The following is a 25,820-nucleotide window of genomic DNA, read 5'->3' as shown; positions in this document are numbered from 1 at the left end:
CAGGAATGAATTCCTATGACGCTCTGTGTTGCATCTCGGTGGAATGAGTCTCTGGCTGAATGTACTCCTGTGCCCAACCACTACAGTATGTAGTGGATGGGAGACTTTGTCCAAGATGGCATGCAACTTGGACAGCATCCTCTTTTCAGACACCACAGTCAGAGAGTCCAGTTCCATCCCCACAACATCACTGGCCTTACGAATGAGTTTGTTGATTCTGTTGGTGTCTGCTATCCTCAGCCTGCTGCCCCAGCACACAACAGCAAACACGATCGCACTGGCCACCACAGACTCGTAGAACATCCTCAGCATCGTCCGGCAGATGTTAAAGGACCTCAGTCTCCTCAGGAAATAGAGATGGCCCTGACCCTTCTTGTAGACAGCCTCAGTGTTCTTTGACCAGTCCAGTTTATTGTCAATTCATATTCCCAGGTATTTGTAATCTTCCACCATGTCCACACTGACCCCCTGGATGGAAACAGGGGTCACCGGTACCTTAGCTCTCCTTGGGTCTACCACCAGCTCCTTAGTCTTTTTCACATTAATCTGCAGATAATTCTGCTCACACTATGTGACAAAGTTTCCTACTGTAGCCCTGTACTCAGCCTCATTTCCCTTGCTGATGCATCCAACTATGGCAGAGTCATCAGAAAACTTCTGAAGATGACAAGACTCTGTGCAGTAGTTGAAGTCCGAGGTGTAAATGGTGAAGAGAAAGGGAGACAAGACAGTCCCCTGTGGAGCCCCAGTACTGCTGATCACTCTGTCGGACACACAGTGTTGCAAGCACACATACTGTGGTCTGCCAGTCAGGTAATCAAGAATCCATGACACCAGGAAAGCATCCACCTGCATCGCTGTCAGCTTCTCCCCCAGCGGGGCAGGGTGGATGGTGTTGAACGCACTGGAGAAGTCAAAAAACATGACCCTCACAGTGCTCACTGGCTTGTCCAGGTGGGCGTAGACACGGTTCAGCAGGTAGACGATGGCATCCTCAACTCCTAGTCGGGGCTGGTAGGTGAACTGGAGGGGATCTAAGTGTGGCCTGACCATAGGCCAGAGCAGATCCAGAACAAGTCTCTCCAGGGTCTTCATGATGTGGGAGGTCAATGCCACCGGTCTGTAGTCATTGAGGCTGCTGCGCCGTGGCGTCTTCGGCACAGGGACGAGGCAGGACGTCTTCCATAGTACAGGAACCCTCCGGAGCCTCAGGCTCATGTTGAATACATGGCGAAGTACTCCACATAGCTGAGGGGCACAGGTTTTGAGCACCCTGGTACTGACACCATCCGGTCCTGCAGCCTTGCTTGGGTTGAGACGTTTCAGCTGCCTTCTCACCTGTTCGGCTGTGAAGCCCACCATAGTGGTTTCGTGTGGGGAAGGGGTATAGTCATGAGAGCAGGGTGGGGGACTGTGAGGAGGGGTGGGAGGGGAGAGTGGAATATATGTTGTTTGGGGGCCAACAACACCCAGATGGTCACCTACCTGTCAACAGAACAGGTGGATGTGGGTTCGATTTCAACACATTTAAGAGAAGTTTCGGTAAGTACATGGATGAAGGGACGTGGAGGGCTATGGTTCAGGTCTGGGTTAATGAGACTAGGCATGGACTAGATGGGCCGAAGGACCTGTTTCGGTGCTGTACTTTTCTATAACTCCATTACTCTACCTCAAAGATATTCAACTGTCAGCTATTGGAAAGAGTATCTCTTTATCACCCTATCTAGATTGTTCAGGATTTTAAATACATCTCTCAAAACTCCTCTGTGTGTTTTCTGGTCTTATCAACCTTCACATCTCCAGCCTGACACATAACTAATCTCTCATCTCTACAACCTTTCCAAGAAACTCCTGCTGGCTCCTTTCCAAAATGTTCAATTCCACCCTTAAGAATAAATGCATTAAAAAAGAAATCTGTTGTTGCAGATTTCTTCACCAGTGCAAGTGGTGAATATGGGTTAGATTTCAACATTGAAGATGAGTACATGGATGGGTGGGGTATGGAAAGCTATGGGACTAGGGAGAAGAACAATCTGGGATGGGAAAGATGAAGGTGAAATTAGTAAATACACTTTCTTTATAGTTGTATGTGGTGTACGATCTGTTATTTCTTGCCGACCGATAATTGTGTGTGGGCAGTATTTACACAGCATTCGCTCAAATTGGGGTTCTGTTTAATGAAGCATCACAACTTTCCAGTTTGGTTGGACCCAAATCATCCCGCCCCTAGACGTATATTGTTCAAGTTGGCCTTCTCCCTGTAGGGTCACATGGCTGTTAGCAGGGCCGGTTAATGAGCTAAGTTTCTATGTGAGCCCGGTGAGGGGGTTGCACGTACTTTAACCTCAGACTTTCTTTTATATAGTACTTTATTCTTTATGATTGTTGAAGATCATTGTTTTTTGCTGCATGTCACACCAACACACCACAGCAAATTCCTCCGTTCCACAGGCCCAATCAGCGGCAGGAGCAGAACACTGCGAGGAGGTTATTCGCAGCTTCTGTGAAAGGAGAGCTTCGCGGGTGTTCGGGCATTTTGGAGGTCCAGTCAGCGGTGGGAGCAGGAGACTGTGACGAGGTTACTCGCAGGTTGGCGAAGCTTGTGTGAAAGGAGAGCTTCGCGAGTGTTCGGACATTCCAGAGACCCAATCAGCGGCGGGAACTGAGGCATTGCGAATAAGTAAAAGTACAAAAGGGAGAAGCAGGGTCGCCATTGGGGAGGGTTTAAACTAGATTTACAGGGGGGTGGGAACCAAGGTGAAGGTGTAGAGGATGGGGCAGTTGGCGCACAAGTACAGACAGCTTGTAGGGAGTTTGAGAGGAAGGATACGCAGATGATAGAGTAAAGATGCACTCAGTCACACGGTTTGAGGTGTGTCTATTTTAATGCAAGGAGTATCATAAACAAGGCAGATGAACTTAGAGTGTGATACTATAATAATACTATATAATACGTGGAACTATAACGTTGTGGCCATTACAGAGACGTCATGCAAACATGGTCAAGAGGTTCAGTTGTTGAGGCAGGGAAAGGATGGTAGGGTACAAGAACCATGGTGTACAAAGGATGTAGAAAATCTAGTTAAGAAGAAAAGATTATGAAAGGTTCAAGAAACTAGGTACTGTTAGAGGTCTAGAAAATTACAAAGCTGTCAGGAAGGAGCTCAAGAATGAAATTATGAGAGCTAGGAGGACCCACGAGAAGGGTTGGTGAGCAGGATTAAGGAAAGCCCCAAGGTATTCTACAAGTACGTGAAGAGCAAGAGGATGAGATGTATGAGAATTGGACCAATCAGGAGCGATAGTGGAAACGTGTGCATGGAGTCGGAGAAGGTAGTGGAGGTACTTAATCAATACTTCGCTTCAGTATTCGCCAGTGAAAAGGGCCTTGGCAATTGTGAGAATAACTTACAGTGGACTGAAATGCTTAGGCGTATAGACATTGAGAAACAGGATGTGCTGGAGCTTTTGAAAGGCATTAAGTTAGATAACTTGCTGGGATTGGACAAGATATACCTCAGGCTACTGTGGAAGGTAAGGGAGGAGATTGTTGAGCCTCTGGCAATGATCTTTGCATCATTAATAGGGATGGGAGAAGTACCAGAGGATTGGAGGGTTGCAAATGTTGCTCCCTTGTTCAAGAAAGGAAGTGGAGATAACCCAGGAAATTATAGACTAGTGACTCTTACTTCAGTGGTGGGCAAGTTGTGGGAGAAGATCCTGAGAGGCAGGATTAATAAACATTTGGAGAGACATAATCTGATTAGGGATAGTCAGCATGGCTTTGTCAAGGGCAGGTCGTGCCTAAACCTGATTTAAATTTTTAAGGATATAAATTTTTAAGGATTTTTTTCTCTCTCTTTTTTTCTATTTTGTTATGGGGTTTTGTTTTTGCTTTAGATTAGAATAAAATATACCTTTTCAATATTATGGTCAATTTACAATACATAGTTATGGGGAAATTCAATCTTGTTTCTGTTTCTATAATACCATAATGTATTTTGTATTCGTCTATGCAAGTAATTAATGAAAATACTGAAAAAGAGAAGGATATAATAAAACACATTGATGAAGGTAAAGCAGTGGATGTAGTGTATATGGATTTCAGTAAGGCATTTGATAAGATTCCCCATGCAAGGCTCATTCAGAAAGTAAGGAGGCATGGGATCCAAGGAGACCTTGCTTTGTGGATATAGAACTGGCTTGCCCACAGAAGGCAAAGGGTGGTTGTAGATGGGTCATATTCTGCATGGAGGACAGTGACCAGTGGTGTTCCGCAGGGATCTATTCTGGGACCCCTCCTCTTAGTGATTTTATAAATGACCTGGATGAAGACGTAAAAGGGTGGGTTAGTAAGTTTGCTGATGACACAAAGGTTGATGGTGTTGTGGATAGGGTGGAGGGTTGTCAGAGGTTACAGTGGGACATCAATAGGATGCGGAACTGGGCTGAGAAGTGGCAGACGGAGTTCAACCCAGATAAGTGTGAAGTGGTTCATTTCAGTAGGCCAAATTTGAAGACAGAATATAATAATAATGGTAAGACTCGGCAGTGTGGCAGATCAGAGAGAACTTGGGTCCGTGTCCCTAGCTGCTGCATAGGTTGACAGTGTTGTAAGAAGGTGTATGGTGTGATGGCATTCATCAGCTGTGGGACTGAGCTCTAGAGCTGTGAGGTAATGTTACAGCTATATAAGACATTAGTCAGACCCCACTTGGAGTACTGTGCTCAGTTCTGGCCACCTCACTAGAGGAAGGATGTGAATATTTTAGAGAGAGTGCAGAGGAGATTTACAAGGATGTTGCCTAATTGTAGAATGAGCCTTATGAGAATAGGTTGAGTGAACTTGGCCTTTTGTCCTTGGAGTGGTGGAGGATAAGAGGTGACCTGATAGAGGTGTATAAGGTGAAGAGAAGCATTGATTACGTGGATAGCCAGAGGTGTTTTCCCAGGGTTGAAATGGCTAACACAAGCGGGCATAGTCTTAAGGTGCTTGGAAGAAGGTGCAAAGGGGATGTCAGAGGTAAGCTTTTCACACACAGAGTGGTGGGTGTGTTGAATGCACTGCCAGCAGATACAATAGGGTCTTTTAAGAGACTCTTAGATAGGTACATGCAGCTTAGCAAAATAGAGGAAAATTCTAGGCAGCTTCTAGAGTAGGTTACGTGGTCGGCACATCATTGTGGGCTGAAGGGCCTGTAATGTGCTGTAGATTTCTATGTTCCATGTTCTAATACATATAAATGTATATGGTGAATAAAGATGATCCTTGAAGATTGATTCAAGCAAATACAAGCCATGCTCTAATCATGATATTCGGTGCAGTGGCAAAACTAATCCAAAATCAAAACAATTGCCGCTAGCCCGTGACTCCCACTGGGTTGTTATACTTGCATGATGCACAATCAGCTCCAATGAAATGACTGATCCAAAGAGTCAAATCCTTTATTAGCAATTAGCAAGCATATGATCTTGAAGCGACATTAAATGTTATCTCAGTAATAATAAATGGTCAGCAAAGATACAACCTCTGCCAGGCTGAAGCTACAAGCTGCCATGAAAAAAGCAAGAATGCATAACTTATTCCCTTCACTTTTACCACAATCCACTAACGCGACTAGTTACCATAATGAACATATTAAATCACACAGCACAGAATGCAAAGCAAATAGAGAACAGATACACGGCTCCTATATTAAGATCATGAAAGTATTACCAACCAGTGCATCGGTTCTGTTTTGACTTGGTAATAACATCAATAGCTGGATGTCCTGGTATCAATGATGAAAATTATAGTTTTAATTGCAGATGCCTGGAAATAATCCAATTGAAGAATGGTCTAATTGAGGATGAGTTATTGTGACATCAGTGTAAACTATTTGTCAATTAATCATGTCCATAGTCCTTTTTAGGGCAGTTTTATTGTGATATAGGATGTTGTTGCTAATAACATCTTCTTTGATTTAAAAAAATACTTACACTCAATGGCCACTTTAATAGGTACTATGTTCACCTGCTTATTAATGCAAATATCTAATCGGCCAATCACGTGGCAGCAACTCAGTGCAGAAAAGCATGCAGACATGGTCAAGAGGTTCAGTTGTTGTTCAGACTGAACATCAGAATAGGGAAGAAATGTGATCTCAGTGATTGTTGGTGCCAGACGGGGTGGTTTGATTATCTTATTAACTACTCATCTCCTGGGATTTTCAAGCTCAATAATCTAGAGCTTACAGAGAATGGTACAGGTCAACTTTCACTAATCTGGCACCATTGATACCAGAGGAGTGCCGAATTAGTGAAAATGCCAAATTACAGAAGGATCACATTAAGCATAATCAGTACTGGATTATTGAAGGAACCAGATTACAGGTAGTCAGATAAGTGAAGGTCGACTGTACGAGAAAAAGAAATCATCCGGTGAGTGGCAGTTCTGTGGGTGAAAATGCCTTGTTAATGAGAGAGGTCAGAGGAGAATGGCCAGACTGGTTCAAGCTGACAGGAAGGTGACAGTAACTCAAATAACCACACATTACAACAGTGAACGCACAAAAAGTTGAACCTTTTAAGTGAATAGGCTACAGTAGCAGAAGATCACAAACGTACACTCATTAGCCACTTTATTAGATACAGGATGTACCTAATAAAGTGGTGACTGAGTGTAGATAAAGATATAAAGATTAGCTTTGTTTGGCACAGGTACATCAAACATACAGTGAAATGTATCGTTTGCATCAATCAAATTGTGCTGTGGGGCAGCTTGCCAATTTTAGCATGTTTCAGGCACCGACACAGAATGCCCACAACTTACTAACCCCAGCCTGTACGTCACTTGCTTCAAATCAGCTCTGCGAGGATGGTGCTCAGCAGCTCAGCAGGACCAAGTTTACTGCAATTGTCGCATTTGTACACACTCCCGCCCATTTTATGTGCCTGGGAAAAAGGATTTGCAACGTGGCACAACTAACAGAGCTGCCACCTCATAGTCCCCTTCACCCACATTCTGTCAATGGACAGGTACATAGGATCGGGAACATCTAGAGGGGTTTGGGTGAAACATGGGGAAAAGGGACTAGCTTGAATGGGCATTTTGCTCAGCATGGACAAATTAGGCCAAAGGGCCTACTTTTTGTGCTGTATTCCTCTATGACTCTTTATTATTCGGGCAAAAGACTCACTCTGGTGGAATGAGTAACTATGAGCGTGAGTTTTGGGAAACCTCACAGATGCAATGCGAAAGGTTTCCTTAAAGCCCCACAAAGCACTTTCTTCCATATTTAATCCCACTTGTGCAACCGGGGGAGAAGAAGAGGACTCGGGCAAGTTCCCTCCCCAAGGCTCTTGCATCGAGTGCCTGCTGTCTTCCCCCCCCCCACCCCAGAGACACACAAGTGCCACACATGAGGCTGCTAAGTAAGATAAGTAAGCTTATATGGGAGACGTTACAGGAAAGATACTAGCGTGGATAGAAGTTTGGTTGACTGGCAGGAGGCAAAGAGTGGAAATAAAGGGGAACTTTCTATAAAGGGGAACTTTTATATAGTTCTGGTCACCTCACTATAGGAAGGATGTGGATGCATTGGAAAGGGTACAGAGGAGATTTACCAGGATGCTGCCTGGTTTAGAAAGTATGCATTATGATCAGAGATTAAGGGAGCTAGGGCTTTACTCTTTGGAGAGAAGGAGGATGAGAGGAGACATGAAGGAGGTGTACAAGATAATAAGAGGAATAGATAGAGTGGATAGCCAGCGCCTCTTCCCCAGGGCACCACTGCTCAATACAAGAGGACATGGCTTTAAGGTAAGGGGTGGGAAGTTCAAGGGGGATATTAGAGCAAGGTTTTTTACTCAGAGAGTGGTTGGTGCGTGGAATGCACTGCCTGAGTCAGTGGTGGAGGCAGATACACTAGTGAAGTTTAAGGGACTACTAGACAGGTATATGGAGGAATCTAAGGCGGGGGCTTATATGGGAGACAGGGTTTGAGGGTCGGCACAACATTGTGGGCTGAAGGACCTGTACTGTGCTGTACTATTCTATGTTCTATGTTCTATGTTTTACTGGTTAGCTGCTAGTGACCAGTGGTGTTCTGAAGGGTCTGTTACTTTTCACATTATATGTTAATGATCTAGATGATGAAATCAATGGCTTTGTGGGAAAGTTTGCAAATGATACAAAGATAGGTGGAGGGGCAGGTTGTGTTGAGGAAGCAGGGAGTCTGCAGAAGGACTTGGACAGATTAGGAGAATGGGCAAAGAAGTAGCAGATGAAATACATTGCAGGGCAGTGTACAGTCATGCACTTTGGTAAAAGCAATACAGGCAGAGAATATTTTTGAAATTGAGGTGCAAAGAGACTTAGGAATCCAAGTGGTTAGCCCTAAATGTTAACTTGCAGGATGAGTCGGTAGTGAGGAAGGCAAATACAATGTTAGCATTCATTTTGAGAGGACTAGAATATAATAACAAGGATATAATGCTTTATAAGGCCACATTTGGAGTATTGTGAACAGTTTTGGACCTCATATTGAAGAAAGGATGTGTTGGCATTGGAGAGGTTTATGAGAATGATCCCAGGAATGAAAGGATTAATATATGAGGAGCATTTATTTGATGGTTCTGGGCTGGAGTTTAGAAGAATGGGGTGTTGGGGGGTCTCATTGAAATCAATGGAATATGGAGGGGATGTTTTCAATAGAACATAGAGCTTCAGACTATCATGTTAATTTATCTAAGCTGAATCGTTAAACTTCTGTGCTTTCTGTTTAATCTTGTCAAGTTTATTTTGACGGGCATGTACTGTGATTATTTAAGGCGAACTCCCCATTAGCATTTATTACGGGATCCTTGTGTTTCAAGAATGATTCATCTTGTGGTGTCAAGTCAACAATGTTCATTTGGAACTCCTATGAATGAACCCTTGTTTCTGTCTCTACATGGGGTTCTGTTGCCTGTCAGCGCACACCGTGACAAGAACAGTGTGACGATGTTGTGCTCGCCCCTTAATGTACTCGAAGATCAATCTAACCCTTCCCTGCCACATAGTCCTCCAATTTTATATATTACAAGAGTCCCTTAGATATCTGTGTAAAAACATGTGGGAGAGTCCAGGACCAGAGGGCACAACCTCAGAAAAGAACAGAGATGAGGAGGAATTTCTTTAGCTAGAAGGTGATGAATCTGTGGAATTCATTGCCACGATGGCTACTGAGGCCAAGCCATTAGATATATTTAAAGTTGACGTTGATAGGTTCTTGATTAGTAAAGTCGTTCAGGGTTACGGGAAGGAGGCCGGCGAATAGGATTGAGAGGTAAAATAAATTAGTTATGAATAAATAGAGGGACAGGCTTGATGGGCCAAATAGCCAAATTCTGCCCCTGAGCCAATGCCGGAACCTGAAGCAACTCAGCGGGTCAAGCAGCGTATGTGGGTGTGGACGCCGGGCGGGAAAATGTTGACGATTATTTTGCTCCGCTGCAGATGCTGCTCGACCCTTTGACTCATTGTCTCCACAGCCCCCCACCCATCGCACCCGCTATAACTGGCCTTAATCTTACACTTTAAGCACTAGAATCTGCCTGGCTTCTAAGTGCTCCCGTCGCGTTTGGTCGGTCTCCGGGTTAGTGAACCGCTGCGAGCAGTGACACGGTGCTAATGCTTTTAGGCTTCTCTGCGCTAAAATATTTTCTCAAACGTCTCCAGTGACTCCTCTATTGGCCACACATGCAGCTTCGGGGTGACGTCAGGCAGTCTCTCCGCTATTTCCACTCAACTGTTGGGAAAGTAGAGGAACAGAGGAGCCGGTCTAGGGGAGACGGGCTTCGGAGAGGATCGGTTCGCAAACTGCGTTCAGCGGCAGGGGTAAGTCGCTGCTTCAGGTTGCAATACTGAATAAGGCGAGGGAATGGATGCAGTGCTCTCCCTCTCTCTCTCCGTGTTCGGCGCACCGGGTGGGTGTATGAAGTCCCGACAGTTAAGCAGAAGGTGTTGCAAACCCCATGCAAGGTGTGGAGCGACCTGATTATGGACAGAACGGCTTGGGTTTGCAACGGAGCCTTTTATTCCCGCCCCCCCCCACTCTGTACTAGTAACAACAGAATGAGCTCTCGGGGCATCCTTGTAACGCGGTGGCTGGCGATGCCTGTCAGTTCTCGAGTTCACATCTGCTGGTTTTCAACGACGGGTGTGAATTAAAAAGGGCCGGGTCAGTCACCGGGGGGGATCAAGTTGCCAGTCGGCGTGCGCTTGGACTTGCCGGGGAAGCCCTCGGTGTTCGTGCTGCCCGCTACCCCGTATCTTTGTGTGGAGGGGTTTGTTTGCAAATTCCGGGGCGTGTTTCTCCGTCTCCCGCCCTCTTGATGTTTACCAGGCTGCGGCAGCGTAGTTGCGCGGGGTCACAGCGCTGTAGAATGGGCGATCGTGCCTTCAACCATCATATCCAAGCTTTCAAGTACTGTATCAGTTTAAAGTCGGATGTGCTCCTGTGTGCAACTGATTTCGCCTCAGTACCCAGCCTGTTAATTTATAATTTGGCTGGCGGGTCTTTTCGTTGCAAGCTTAAATGCTACTTTTGTGTAAAATGCCCCCCACACCTCCACACCCTGGGGCCGGGGTATCGCCGTGTCTGTGATACACGCGGAATGAATCCGTCCCTGCGTTGTTAGAATGTGGCTGTTCTAAGCAGGTAGTTCATTACCCATCACTGCCCGTCGCGCAGAAAGCAACGTGATTTTTTTTTCTCTCAATCTTGGTGCAAGCCGGCGTGAGCTGAACCGGGAAGTTTCACGTTAAGAGATCTAAACGGATGGGAGTACAGTGCTGGGAATATACAGCGTGCAGAAAGTGTTCGGTGAAGGACGCCTGGGCGACTGCTCCGGGGCTGCTAGTGCAAGCAATCTCTTGCAAGAGTGGCAGCTAATTCCGTGTTTAAAGCTTTGATGGCACAGTGGTCTGCTAAAGCACAGGCCACATTGCACTAATAAAGGCTCCCAGTAGAATTGTTAACCTGCTTCCTCTCCTTCGGCTGCCGATTGCGTGTTGCAAGCTCGCCCGTTGTGCATTGATCAGGGAACTCGCCATTTCTGGCGCAGAATTCACTGAGGGCTAGTTGCTTTCATAGTGTGAGAAAGCACGTGTTGCATACTTAACACAATTTGAGATCGTTTATTTCTGATCTCGGGGTTTTGTGTGAATGTTGCATAATGATGAGCTTGCTTGGCCTACGGGAGAGGGAAGGAGTGAGAGAGAAAGAAAGAAAGAGTGTTTGTGAGAGTAATAATATTGAATATGTCGCAGGCAAGGCTTCATCCCTAATGTTTGCCTTATTCCAGTGTGTTCATGGTGTAGAAATAGCCTGTGGTCATAACTGAAATGATGTGGAGACTATTAGTGGATACAAACAAATCATATGCTTTTACATAAAAACACAATGAAATAGAAACGGAGGAAGACTTTACCGCCCCTCAAGCCTGCCCAAGTACTCTGTATTGTCATGGCCGCTTGGCCCCAAGCCTTATCACCATTTCTCCATCAACCTCAATTCCTCAATCTTGTGAAAGTGTGTCAGCTTCCTCTATCTGGACACCACAGTGATCTGGTGTGTAGGGAATTCCTGAGGTTTCCCCACCCTCTGCGAGAAGCTTGTGGCTAATATCAGGGGGCATAATATCATGGGACTAAACTGGTGGTTTCTTTCCAGGAGCTGGCAGAGACACAATGGGATGAATGGCCTTATAATTTACAAAGATGCTGCAGGGACTTGAGGTCCTGAGTTATAGGGAAAGATAGAATAGATAGACTTTGTTCTCTGGAACGTAGGAGAATGAGGGGAGAAAATTTTTCAATCTTTAAAATAATGTTTTTTTTTCTTGAGACATTGTAAGTGTTGCCTACTTCGATGTACTCTTGCTAATTTTGGATATAATACAAAGATTTGAAAAGAGAGAGAATAAGGGGAGATTTGATAGAGGCATATAAATTATGAGGGGTATAGATAGGATAAATGCAAAGCAGGCTTTTTCCACTGAGGTTGGGTGAGACTACAACTAGAGGTCATGGGCTAAGGGTGAAAGGTGAAATGTTTAAGGAGAACCTGAGGGGGAATTTCTTCGCTCAGAAGGTGGAGCGAGCTGCCAGCGGAAGGGCTCGATTTCAGCATTTAAGACAAGTTTGGGTAAGTGGGAGGGCTGTGGTCTGAGTGCTGCTTGGTGTCACTAGGTACAACAATCGTTCGGTAGTGGCTAGATGTGTTGAGGGGCCTGTTTCTGTGCTGTGTGACTACATGATTATGGGCAGTTAGGATGATTGGGTAGTCTGTCCTCCCAGTTTGACTTACTTGCTGTAGCATCCCATAAACAAATCTGCCTCTGGATCACAGCCATGCATGCATTTATTGAACTGATGTTTAAATGGATGGAGTTCACTCTTCTGTGCTGTCCCTGTTGACTGCTGAAGTACTGTTGAGATTTTGCAGATGAATTAAAGATACCCTGGTCACAACATGTGTTATGTGCACAAGAGATGCTGTAGATGCCAGAAACCTAGAGCAACAAACACAGTGGGAATAAAGGGAGGCTTACTGGTAATTAGCAGTATTCTGCAGGGGTCGGTGTTGGGACCAGTTCCTTACACGTTATGGGTCTATGATTTGGACGATGGCTCAGCTTGTGGATGATACAAATATAGGTGGAGTGGCAGGTAGTTTGGAGTAAGTTTAAGGCAGGAGAATGGGGTTGAGAGGGAAAATAAATCAGCCATGATGGAAATGCAGGCCGATGGACAGACTTAATGGGCTGAATGGCCTAATTCTGCTCTTATGTCTCATGGTCTAAACTGCTGGAGAAACTCAGCAGGTCAGGCAGCATCTATAGAGAGGAATAAACAGTCTACATTTCGGGCCAAGACACGTCATCAGAACTCGTGTTATGTTTCATTTTTCAGTAAATATTAACTAGCCATTATAATTGCTGGAATGATTTAAATTCTATAAAACCTGCAAGTGATGGAATTAATGAAATGAATTAAATGATGTTGCTTTACAATGGCTGAAGTTTAAGGGACGTTTCCCCGGTGGCAGAAATGGGGAGGTTTTGTCCTGTAGAGACCAGATTGCGATTTATTTATCACATGTACATGGAAACATACAGTGAAATGTGCCGTTTGCTTTAGCAAGCAACATCGCTCAAGGATGTGCTGGGCCAGCCCACAGGTGTGGTTGCACATTCCGGCGCCGACACAGCATACCCAGAACGAAAAACAGAACACGCGACAAAGCAACAGCAGCAAAAAAGCTGCATTCCTTGGTCTTAATATTCCAATATTTACAGGAGCCGGGAGATCCTGGGGCTTTTCTACTGATGTGCCATAGTAACTGTAATTGTGAGCGGTCTTGATGCGGTGATGGAGATGGTAGGGGGAGGGGTGGGAGAAAGGGAAACTCCACAGCCGTTTTTGGTGTTAATTTGCCCATTCCACCTGTTGGCCCCAAGGAATTCTGAAGTTGGAGACGGGCGACGTTTCGGTTATCTTCAGAATTATGCAGGGAATGAATGCAGCTGTTGCATGAAAATTATTTTATAAGATGGAAGTTTCAAATACCAGCGGGTACAAGCTGAAATTGGAGACTTGGAAATAATAATGTTTTTGAACATAGAATCTTACAGCATAGTACAGACCCCTTGGCCCATGATGTTGTGACCGACTCGAAGATCAATCTAACCCATCCCTGTCACATAGCCCTTAATTTTTCTATCATTGATGTGCTTATCTAAGAGTCTATTGAGTGTCCCTAATGTATCTGCCTCCACACCATCGCTGGCAGGGTGCTCCACACACCCACCACCCACTTCCCCCTATACATTCCTCTTTAAAATTATGCCCCTCCCCCCCTCCCCCGGTGTTAACCATTTCTGCCTTGGGAAAAAGGTCTCTTGTGCCCACATGACCCATGCCTCTTATCATCTTGTAAAGCTCTATCAAGCCACCTCGCATCCTCCTCCTCCTCCCCAGAGAGAAATGCCCTCGCTCAGTTAACCTATCTTCAAGTGGCTTCAAGAGACTTTACTGGTTACAATGGAGCAATGCAGTGACGACCTGTGCAAATGACTGTTTCTTGCAAAGGCTTTTAGGAGCTATAGGAATAAATTCCGATCTCTTGTAGTTACCAGTGGCTGTCCACAGCTCTTTGTCTTGGGTGACAAACGGTACTGTGCAAAATTCTTGGGCACATGTCTACAGCTAGGGTGCCTATAGACTTCTGCACAGCACTGTAGTAATACTACGTTTTGCGCTGTCCCGCTGCTGCCAAAAAACCCCCCACAATTCCATGACGTGTGAGCGATGGTAAATCAGATTCTGATGTGGGTCTTTATTGTGGACTGAGAGTGGGAAGGGGGAAGGGAGAGGGGAAACGTGGTTGGGAAAAGGGGGAGAGGAGGGTGCGGGAAGCACCAGAGAGACATTCTGTAATGATCAATAAACAAATTGTTTGGAATCAAAGGACCTTGCCTGGTGTTTCAGGGCTGGGTGTGTCTGCACCTGCACCACTCCCACTGCCTCTGGCACTCCTTATTTGCCATCAGTCCCACACCCCTCCCACGGTGCTCCACCCTCGCCATTCCCAAACATCCTGTGTTCCCGCCGGATTACAAACTCGCTCTGTACTCCGCTTTCAGGGGTAACCTGTGTTCAGTGGTAATGAGTCGTGGGTTCTGTGGTGGAGTTGAAGAAACTTGTCACTGTCTGGGAGCCTTGTATCCTTATCTGGCCGGCAGATGCTTGGAGGACACACTCAGCAACAAAAACTGTTCGTGTTTAAAATAAGATTTCCCAGCAATTGTCCTGTGGGATTAAATAATAATTGAAATACTAAAATGCTTCCTGTTCAGTTGGACAAATGCAAAGATTCAAGGTTGTAAAGGGCATGCTGAGGACAGGTGCTAACAGATGCCAGCCAGCAGTTGGCACAGCACATTAGTTAAAAACACGCCTGCTTAATTGTGTACAAAATGATGAGGGGTATAGGTAGGGTAAATGCAAGCAGGCTTTTTCCATTGAGGTGGGTGACGCTGGAACTGGAGGTCACAGGTGAAGTGTGATAGGTGAAATATTTTAAGGGGTCAGGAGGGTGGAACTTCTTCACTCTGAGGGTGGTGACATTTGGAAATGAGATACCAGTGGAAGTTGCGTGTTTGATTTTTATTATTTAAGAGATGTTTGAATAAGTACAGTACCTGTATAGGAGGGGTAAGGAAGGCTATGGAGCAGGTCGGTGAGACTAGGCAGAGTAATAGTTCAGCATGAAGTAGGTGGCCAAAGGACCAGTTTCTGTGCTATATCACTCTGACTTGATGACTTTCTACAAAGAGGAGATGGTACCAGGACAGTGACAGTCATTGGCTGACTGAAAGACCCTCCTCCTCTCTTTTTGTACCAGCAAGTGTTAAATAGACATACATATACCATCCATCATACAATTGGTCCATTTAAAGAAAAGCAATTGCTTCTAGCCTCATAAACACAAGAAATTCTGCAGGTGCTGGAAATCCAGAGCAATATGCGCAGTATGCTGGAGGAACTCAACAGGTCAAGTTGGAGGAGCAGCACCTCGTACTCTGTCTGGGCAGCCACCATCCTGACGGAATGAACATCGATTTCTCTAACTTCCAGTAATTTCTCCCCACTCCACCTTCTCTGATTTTCCATTCCTCATTCTGGCTCCCCTCTGCCTTTTCTCTCCTCACCCGCCCATCATCTCTCTCTGGTGCCCTTCTTCCCTCTTTATCTTCGATGGTCCACTCTCCTCTCCTATACGATTCCTCCTTCGGCCCTTTATCTTTTCCACCTATCACCTCCAGCTTCTTCCTTCGTCCCCTGTCCCCACCCACCTTCTCCCTCACTTGGCTTCACCTATCACCTGCTGGCTTGTACTCTTCCCCCACCACCCCCACCTTCTTACTCTGGCTTCTGCCCACTCCCTCTCTGGTCCTGATGATGGGTTTCAGTCCAAAACGTCAGCTGTTGATTCCTCTCCATAGATGCTGACTGACTTGCTGAGTTCTTTCAGCGTTTTGCGGGTGTTACCTCAGTACCTTGGGATCTTTTGAAAATTAGACCAGTATATACCAAAGTTGTCACAATTGGACAGCAAGTAAAAATATTGTTAAAATAAAGAGAACTTTAAACTAACAAGCTTTAAAGTATGCTGCTTGCCTTAGGGGTGCATATGCTTTTTGAATTTTCCCTGAAGCGTTCCATCAATATTCAAGTTGCTGCTCAGTGTTCTCCACTTGGAGATCTGTCCGTCTGTGTGGGTGAGTGAAGGGGGGAAGCAGCTTGTTTTGCTGTAAACAACAGGAATTCTGCAGATGCTGGAAATTCAGGCAACACACATCAAAGTTGCTGGTGAACGCAGCAGGCCAGGCAGCATCTCTAGGAAGAGGTACAGTCCACGTTTCAGGCCGAGACCCTTCGTCAGGACTAACTGAAGGAAGAGTTAGTAAGAGATTTGAAAGTGGGAGGGGGAGGGGAAGATCCAAAATTATAGGAGAAGACAGGAGGGGGAGGGATGGAGCCAAGAGCTGGACAGGTGATAGGCAAAAGGGATATGAAAGGATCATGGGACAGGAGGCCCAGGGAGAAGGAAAGGGGGGGGGGACCAGAGGATGGGCAAGGGGACAGAGGGAGAAAAAGGAGAGTGGGAGAAAGAAAGTGTGTATACAAATAAATAGCGGATGGGGTACGAGGGAGAGGTGAGTCCTGACGAAGGGTCTCGGCCTGAAATGTCGACTGTACCTCTCCCTAGAGATGCTGCTTGGCCTGCTGTGTTCACCAGCAACTTTGATGTGTGTTGCTTGTTTTGCTGTTGTTGTTTTGTTGTTTGTTGTGTTCTGTGTTATCCTGCCAAACTTTCTGGGCATGCTATGTTGGTGCCAGCGTACGTGGTGACACTTGCCGGCTGCCCTCAGCACACTTGGGTGTGCTTGTTGTTAATGCAGACAACTAATTTCTCTGTAAAGTTTCAGTGCAGTATTTCAGTTTGCTGACGACACCACTGTCGTCGTCGGCTGAATCAACGGTGGTGAACAATCAGCATACAGGAGAGAGATTGAAAATGTGGCTGAGTGGTACTTCAACAACTTCTCACGCAATGTCAGCAAGACCAAGGAGCTGATTATTGACTTCAGAAGGAGGAAACTGATGGTCTATAAGCCAGTTCTCATCGGAGGATCAGCAACCTTAAATTCCTCAGTGTTATTATTTCGGAGGACCTGCACTGGGCCCAGCACTGAAGTGGAATTATGAAAAAAGCACGTCAGCACCTCTACTTCCTTAGAAGATTGTGGGGATTCGGTGTGACATCTAAAACTTTGACGAGCTTCTATAGATGTGTAGTGGAGAGTGTATTGACCGCTGCGTCATGGCCTGGAACGGAAATACCAAAGCCCTCCCCACCATTGAGCATGTCTACATGGAGCACTGTCGCAGGAAAACAGCATCTGTCAGGGGGGACCCCCACTATCCAGGACATGCTGTCTTCTCACTGATGCCATCAGGAAGCAGGTCCAAGCACCTCAGGACCCACACCGCCAGGTTCAGGAACAGTTATTACCCCTCAAGCATCAGGCTCCTGAACTAGAGGGCATAACTTCACTCATTTCAACTCTGAGCTGATTTCACAAGCTATGGACTCATTCTCAAGGACGCTTCATTTTATGTTCTCAATACTTATTGCTTGTTTACTGTTATAATAATTATTTCATTATTTTCTCATTTGTATTTGCCCTGTTTGTTGTCTTTTGCACGTTGGGTGTTTGTCCGTCCTGTTGGGTGTGGTCTTTTGTTGATTCTGTTGTGTTTCTTGTATCTACTGTGAATGCCTGTAATACTGTGAATACTGTGAATCTCAGGGTTGTATATGATGACATGTATACTTTGATAATTTACTTTAAACTTTGTACATTTGCTAAATCTGAATTACTTGTTATACCTCCATCTCTTTTCTCTTCATTCTGCACAACTTATTTAATTTAATATTTTATATATACTTTTTATTATTATTATTATGTATTGCAACATATTACTGTCACAAAACAACCAATTTATTGATATATGCCAGTGATAATAATTCTGATTCTGATACCATAGCAGTTACTCTAAACCATTTCTTCACTTTTTGCAAATTATAGATGTACAAAGCAAAGCTTTCACTTCCCCGTTTAGCAAATCCCAAACATTATGATTGTTCCTTAATTCACAGTGTGTAAGCTCATTGGTAATTTGCAATGCTGTCTCCGACTGAATACTGTATTCATTCACAATCAGTACCACAACATTAAATTATAGCTGCACTAATTACTAAATCTCCCAGTTGCCAGTAAAATAACTTGGAACATGTTACAGAACGTAGCACAGTACAGGCCCTTCAGCCCCGATGTTGTGCCAAGCTTTTAACGTACTCTAAGAGATTTAACCCTATCCTCCCTACAGAACGTCCATCTTTTTATTATCCATGTACCTATCTAAGAGTTCCTTAAATGTTCCTAATACATCTGCTTCTCCCACCACAACTAGCAGCCTCTACCGCCATCCTGGCAGGGCCTTCCACACCTTTACCATGCTCTGTTTTAAAAAAAAATACCTCTGACATCCCCCACTATACTTCCCTCAAATCACCTTAAAATTATCCTCCTTCATATCAGCCATTTCTGCCCCCCCCCCCGGGAAAAGTCTGTGGCTGTGCATTCGTTTTATGCATCTTATCTTGTACATTCCAGATAGTAAAGCCCTAGCCCTCTCAACCTTTAGTCCAGGCAGTAAATCTCCTCTGCACCCTCTCCAAAACTCCTACGTCCTTCCTATGATGAGGTGATCAGAACTGAACGCAATATTCCAGTTGCGGTCTAACCAAGGATTTATTGACTTGCAACCTTACTTTGTGGCTCTTGAACTCAGATCCTCAACTGATGAGGGCCAACACACCCTACACTTTCTTAACAACCTATCAACTTCAGTGTCAACTTTGCTGGATCTGGGAGCGGCCTATAAGCTTAAGGGATCTTGCAGATGCTGAAAGTCTAAAGCAACACACACAAAATGCTGGAGGAACTCAGCATGTCAGGCAGCATCTATGGAGAGGAATGAACAGTCGATATTTCGGGCTGAGACCCTTCATTGGGACATTGAGGATCAGGATAAATTTCCAGAGTAAAGTGTTATAGTGTAGTTGGGAGTGTTATATGTACACAAGAAATTCTGCAAATGGTGGAAATCCAGAATAACACGCACACAAAATGGTAGAGGAACTCAGCAGGTCAAGCAACCTCAGAACAGAAGGATGCCCATTTAGAAAAGAGATGAGGAGGATTTCTTTAGCCAGAGGGTGGTGAATCTATGGAATTCATTGCCACAGATGGCTGTGGAGGCTAAGTCATTGGGTACAGTTGAAGTGGGAGTTGATTGGTTCTTGATTAGTTAGGGGCACCAAGGGTTATAGGGAGAAGGCAGGAGAATGGGGATGAGAGGGAAAATTAAAACAGCCATGATCAATGGTGGAACACACAACTTGCTGATGGAACTCAGCAGGTCAGGCAGCATCTATGGAGTGTAATAAAGAGTCGATATTTTGGGTTGTGACCCTTCATCAGGACTGGAAAGGAAGGGGGAGGAAGCCAGAATAAAAATGTGGGAGGAGGGGAAGGAGTGCAAGTTGTAAGGTGACAGGTGAGACCAGGTGAGGGGGAGAGGGGGGATGAAGTGAGAAGCTGTGACGAGATAGGTGGATGAGGTAAAGGGCTGAAGAAGGAGGAATCTGACAGGATAGGGGAGTGGACCGTATGAGAAAATGGAAGAGGAGGAGACGTACCAGAGGTAGGTGAGGCAAAGAGATAAGAAGGTAGACAGAACGGGGAATGGGGAAAAAGACGAAGGGACGGGGGAAGGAATTACTGAAAGTTAGAAGTATTGATATTCATGTCATCAGGTTGGAGGCTTCCCAGATGTAGAAGAATTGAAGATACTCGTCAAAGTGGTCCCCGATCATCATCGGGTCTCACCGATGTAGCGGAGGCTATACTGGGAACATCGGATTTAGTAGGTCACCCCAACAGACCTGTGGGTGCTAGCTTCTTCCTCCTTCCTTTCCAGATCTTTTGAAGGTCTGGAAAGCTAGAAGAAGTATGAGAAGATGGGGGGAATTGAAAGGCTGATCATTTTACAATAAACAATAGACAATAGGTGCAGGATGGGCCGTTCGGCCCTTCGAGCTAGCACCACCATTCACTGTGATCATGGCCGATCATCCACAATCAGTATCCAGTTCTTGCCTTGTCCCCATAACCTTTGATTCCGCTATCTTTAAGAGCTCTATCCATCTCTTTCTTGAAAGCATCCAGAGACTTGACCTCCACAGCCTTCTGGGGCAGAGCATTCCATATATCCACCACTCTCTGGGTGAAAGAAGTTTTTCCTCAACTCCGTTCTAAATGGCCTACCCCTTATTCTTAAACTGTGGCCTCTGGTTCTGGACTCACCCATCAGCGGGAACATGCTTCCTGCCTCCAGTGTGTCCAATCCCTTAATAATCTTATATGTTTCAATAAGATCCCCTCTCAGCCTTCTAAATTCCGGAGTATACAAGCCCAGTTGCTCCAATCTTTTGACATATGACAGTCCCGCCATCCCGGGAATTAACCTTGTGAACCTACGCTGCACTCCCTCAATAGCAAGAATGTCCTTCCTCAAATTTGGAGACCAAAACTGCACACAGTACTCCAGGTGTGGTCTCACCAGGGCCCTGTACAGCTGCAGAAAGACCTCTTTGCTCTTATACTCAATTCCCCTTGTTATGAAGGCCAGCATGCCATTAGCTTTCTTCACTGCCTGCTGTACTTGCATGCTTGCTTTCAGTGACTGATGTACAAGAACACCTAGATGTCATTGTACCTCCCCTTTTCCTAACTTGACTCCATTTAGATAATAATCTGCCTTCCCATTCTTACCACCAAAGTGGACAACCTCACATTTATCCACATTAAACTGCATCTGCCATGCATCTGCTCACTCACCCAGCCTGTCCAAGTTACCCTGCATTCTCATAACATCCTCCTCACATTTCACACTGCCACCCAGCTTTGTGACATCGGCAAATTTGCTAATGTTACTTTTAATTCCCTCATCTAAATCATTAATATATATTGTAAGCAGCTGCGGTCCCAGCACTGAACCCTGCGGTACCCCACTGGTCACCGCCTGCCATTCCGAAAGGGACCCATTGATCGCTGCTCTTTGTTTTCTGTCAGCCAGCCAATTTTCAATCCATGTCAGTACTCTGCCCCCAATACCACGTGCCCTAATTTTGCCCACTAATCTCCTATGTGGGACTTTATCAAAGGCTTTCTGAAAGTCCAGGTACACTACATCCACTGGCTCTCCCTTGTCCATTTTCATAGTTACATCCTCAAAAAATTCCGGAAGATTGGTTAAGCACGATTTCCCCTTCGTAAATCCATGCTGACTCGGACCAATCCTGTTACTACTATCCAGATGTGTTGTAATTTCATCTTTTATAATTGACTGCAGCACCTTTCCCACCACCGACGTCAGGCTAACCGGTCTATAATTCCCTGTTTTCTCTCTTTCTCCCTTCTTGAAGAGAGGGACAACATTAGCCACCCTCCAATCCACAGGAACTGATCCTGAATCTATAGAACATTGGAAAATGATTACCAATGCATCCACGATTTCTAAAGCCACCTCCTTAAGTACCCTGGGATGCAGACCATCAGGTCCCGGGGACTTATCAGCCTTCAGACCCAACAGCCTATCCAACACCATTTTCTGCCTAATATAAATTTCCTTCATTTCATCCATTACCCTAGATCCTTTGGCCACTATTACATCTGGGAGATTGTTTGTGTCTTCCCTAGTGAAGACAGATCCAAAGTACCTGTTCAACTCGTCTGCCATTTCCTTGTTCTCCATAATAAATTCACCCGCTTCTGTCTTCAAGGGCCCAATTTTGGTCTTGACTATTTTTTTCCTTTTCACATACCCAAAGAAGCTTTTACTATCCTCCTTTATATCCTTGGCTAGTTTACCTTCGTACCTCATTTTTTCTCCACATATTGCCTTTTTAGTAACCTCCTGTTGCTCTTTAAGTTTTCCCAATCCTCCGGCTTCCCACTCGTCTTTGCTATGTTATACTTCTCTTTTATTTTTATACTGTCCATTACTTCCCTTGTCAGCCACATCCTCCCCTTACTCCCCTTAGGATCTTTCTTCCTCTTCGGAATGAACTGATCCTGCACCTTCTGCATTATTCCCAGGAACACTTGCCATTGCTGTTCCACTGTCATCCCTGCTAGGGTATTGTTCCATTGAACTTTGGTCAGCTCCTCCCTCATAGCACCATAGTTCCCTTTGTTCAACTGTAATACTGACACTTACGAGTTTCCCTTCTCCCTCTCAAATTGTAGATTAAAACTTATCATATTATGGTCACTACCTCCTAATGGTTCCTTTACCTCAAGGACCCTGATCAAATCCGGTTCATTGCACAACACTAAACCTAGAATTGTGTTCTCTCTGGTAGGCTCCAGTACAAACTGTTCTAAGAATCCATCTCAGAGGGACTCCACAAACTCCCTTTCTTGGGGTCCAGCATCAACCTGATTCCTCCAGTCTACCTGCATGTTGAAATCCCCCATAACAACTGTAGCATTACTTTTGCGAAATGCCAATTTTAACTCTTGATTCAATTTACACCCTACATCCAGACTACTGTTTGGGGGCCTGTAGATAACTCCCATTAAGGTCTTTCTACCCTTAGAATTTCTCAGTTCTATCCATACTGACTCTACGTCTCCTGATTCTATGTCCCCCCCTCGCAAGGGACTGAATATCATTCCACACCAACAGAGCCACCCCACCCCCTCTGCCCATCAGTCTGTCCTTTCGATAGGACGTATACCTTGAATATTCATTTCCCATGCCCTGTCCACTTGAAGCCATGTCTCTGTTATTCCCACAACATCATACTTACCAATTTCCAACTGTGCCTCAAGCTTATCCACTTTATTTCTTATACTCCGTGCACTCATATACAATACTTTTAATTCATTACTCCCCTCACCTCCCATATCAATTCCTATTTCACTTGGCCATACTGTACGATCCCTTCTTGAGCTTTCTGCTCTGTTGATTCTGCTGTCATTCTTAACTTCTTGTATTCTCACTTTCCCTTTATCTCCATCCTTATAATTCCAGTTGGTCCCCTCCCGCCCACTACTTAGTTTAAACACACCCATGTTGCAGAGGCAAACCTGCCTGCCAGAATGCTGGTGCCCCGCTTATTAAGGTGCAACCTGTCCCTTTTGTACAATTCATCATTACCCCGAAACATACCCCAGTGGTCCAAGAATGTAAATCGTTGATTCCTGCACCAGTTCCTCAGCCACACATTCAGATCCATTATCTCCCTGTTCTTGCCCACTCCAGCACGAGGAACTGGAAGCAAACCGGAGATAACCATCCTGGAAGTCCTGCTTTTCAGCCTTCTTTCGAGTTCTCTGAAGTCACACTGTAGAATGTCTTTCCTCTTCTTCCCCACGTCATCTGTGCTGACATGCACCACCACTTCCGGATGTTCACCTTCACTCTTGAGGATTCCCTGCAATCGGTCCATGACATCCTGGATCCCGGCACCAGGGAGGCAACACACCATCCTTAAATCTCGCCTGTTGCCACAGAAACCCCCTTCTTTACCTCTCACTATGGAGTCCCCTACTACCACGGCTCTGCCTGACGTCTGTCTCCTCGGCTTTGCCTCAGCGCCAGTTGTTGACTCGCAGACCCGTCCGCCTCTCAGACCGGCACTGAATCTGTCCCGACAGCTTCCAAGAGGGAGAATCTGCTTTCGAGAGGCACATCCCCCGGGGTCTCCTGTACTTCAAGCATCCTTTCCTTGCTCATCGTCGTCCCCTTTCTCTCCTCCGGTTTTCTTTGCTTCTGAGTATCATTTGGTCAACGTGTGATGAGAGAATGATTAGAGAGGCATGTTGGACCCTGAAATTTGTATTTGGAGGCAAGGTGCACAAAAGAAAAGAAATTGTGCTCATCCTTTATAATGCACTTGTTTGGCCACAGTTGGAGCACTTTATGTCACTCTGCAAAATCTAATCAGCCAATCGTGTGGCGGCAACTCAATGCATAAAAGAATGCAGACAGGGTCAGGAGGTTCAGTTGTTCAGGTCAAATATCAGAATGGTGAAAAAAATGTGATCTAAGTGGTTCTGAACTGTGGATTGAATATTGGTGCCAGGCAGGGTGGTTTGAGTATCTCAGAAACTACTGATCTCCTGAGAGTTTCTCGTACAACAATCTCTAGAGTTTATAGAGATCGGTGCAAAAAACAAATAAACATCCAGTGAGCACCAGTTCTGTGGGTGAAAATGCCTTGTTAATGAGAGAGGTTGGAGGAGAATGGCCAGAGTGGTTCACGCTGACAGGAAGGCGACGGTAACTCAAATAACCACACGTTACAACTTTGGTGTGCAGAAGAGCATCTCTGAACGCACAATACGTTAAACCTTGAGGTGGATGGGCTACAGCAGCAGGAGATCATGAACACACACTCAGTGGCCACTTTATTGGATACGTGAGGGACCTTACACTGGATTCATTTCCTTGCAGGTACTTACAGGAAAGTAGAGAAATACAATAGGATTTCTGAAAAAACCATACATAAACAAAGACTGACAAACAACCAATGTGCAAAAGGAGACAAATTGTGCAAATATATAAAGAAGTAAATAATAATGAGAACACGTGTTGTGGAGTCCCTGAAAGTGAGTCTGCATGTTGTGGGATCAGTTCAGAGCTGAGGTGAGTGAAGTTATCCATGTTCGTTCAGGAGTCAAGTCACTTTTTATTGTCATTTCAACCATAACTGCTGGTACAGAACATAGTAAAAATGAGACAACGTTTTCCATGGTTGGTGTCAGTCCAGGCTGTAGGTATTGAGGAGTCTGTTGGCTTGGGGGAAGAAACTTACATAGTCTCGTCGTGAGAGCCCAAATGCATTGGTGCTTTTTTCCAGATGGCAGGAGGGAGAAGAGTTTCTATCGCAAACAACGGGAATTCTGCAGATGCTGGAAATTCAAGCGACACACATAAAAGTTGCTGATGAACGCAGCAGGCCAGGCAGCATCTCTAGGAAGAGGTACAGTCGACGTTTCAGGCCGAGACCCTTCGTCAGGATAGAAGAGTTTGTATGAGGGGTGCGTGGGGTCCTTCATTATGCTGTTTGCTTTGCGGATGCAGCGTGTGGTGTAAATGTCTGTGATGGCGGGAAGAGAGACCCCGATGATCTTCTCAGCTGACATCACTATCCGCTGCAGGGTCTTGCGATCCAAGATGGTGCAATTTCTAAACCAGGCCGTGATGCAGCTGGTGGGTGTAGGGTAATAAGTGTCCCTGAATTATGGGGTGTGGGATCTAAAGCTTTTGGACCTCCTGCCCAATGGTAGTATCGAGAAGGTCTGGATGGTGGGGGTCTTCAGTGATGGACGCTGCTTTCTTGTGGCAGCACTCCTTGTAAATGTGCTCAGTGGTAGGGAGGGCTGTGTCCACCACTTTCTGTAGATGTTAGAGTCGTTTCAGATCTTGAGTATACTGTATAACTGTATTCCTTTTAGCTGCCAGCAACATGTTGCCTCTCTCTGGTCCCATCTTCATTTCAATTCTCAACCCTGATTTTAATTTATGTTTTTCTTGTGAATGTTCTGTCTCTAGTCCTGTGAATCTTGTGTTGCTACGTGCCTGTGAT

At 45.3% G+C, this 25,820-nt stretch overlaps 1 protein-coding gene across 2 annotated transcripts in view; it reads left to right on the top strand.

Annotated features, from left to right (window-relative positions):
- Positions 1-9,748: 9,748 nt before the first annotated feature.
- The window catches only part of LOC134350350 (neurocalcin-delta), a 335,975-nt gene continuing 319,903 nt past the window's right edge, over positions 9,749-25,820 (top strand). For both annotated transcript variants that reach the window (XM_063055432.1, XM_063055423.1), the window contains exon 1: positions 9,749-9,859. The gene's annotated coding sequence lies outside the window, so the exon portion shown is untranslated. The remainder of the gene's footprint in view (positions 9,860-25,820) is intronic.

This window comes from Mobula hypostoma, chromosome 1 (assembly GCF_963921235.1).
Source record: "Mobula hypostoma chromosome 1, sMobHyp1.1, whole genome shotgun sequence".
Classification (NCBI taxonomy): Eukaryota; Metazoa; Chordata; class Chondrichthyes; order Myliobatiformes; family Myliobatidae; genus Mobula; species Mobula hypostoma.
Note: the sequence above shows the minus strand (reverse complement) of the source record. Positions and strands in the feature narration are given on the sequence as shown.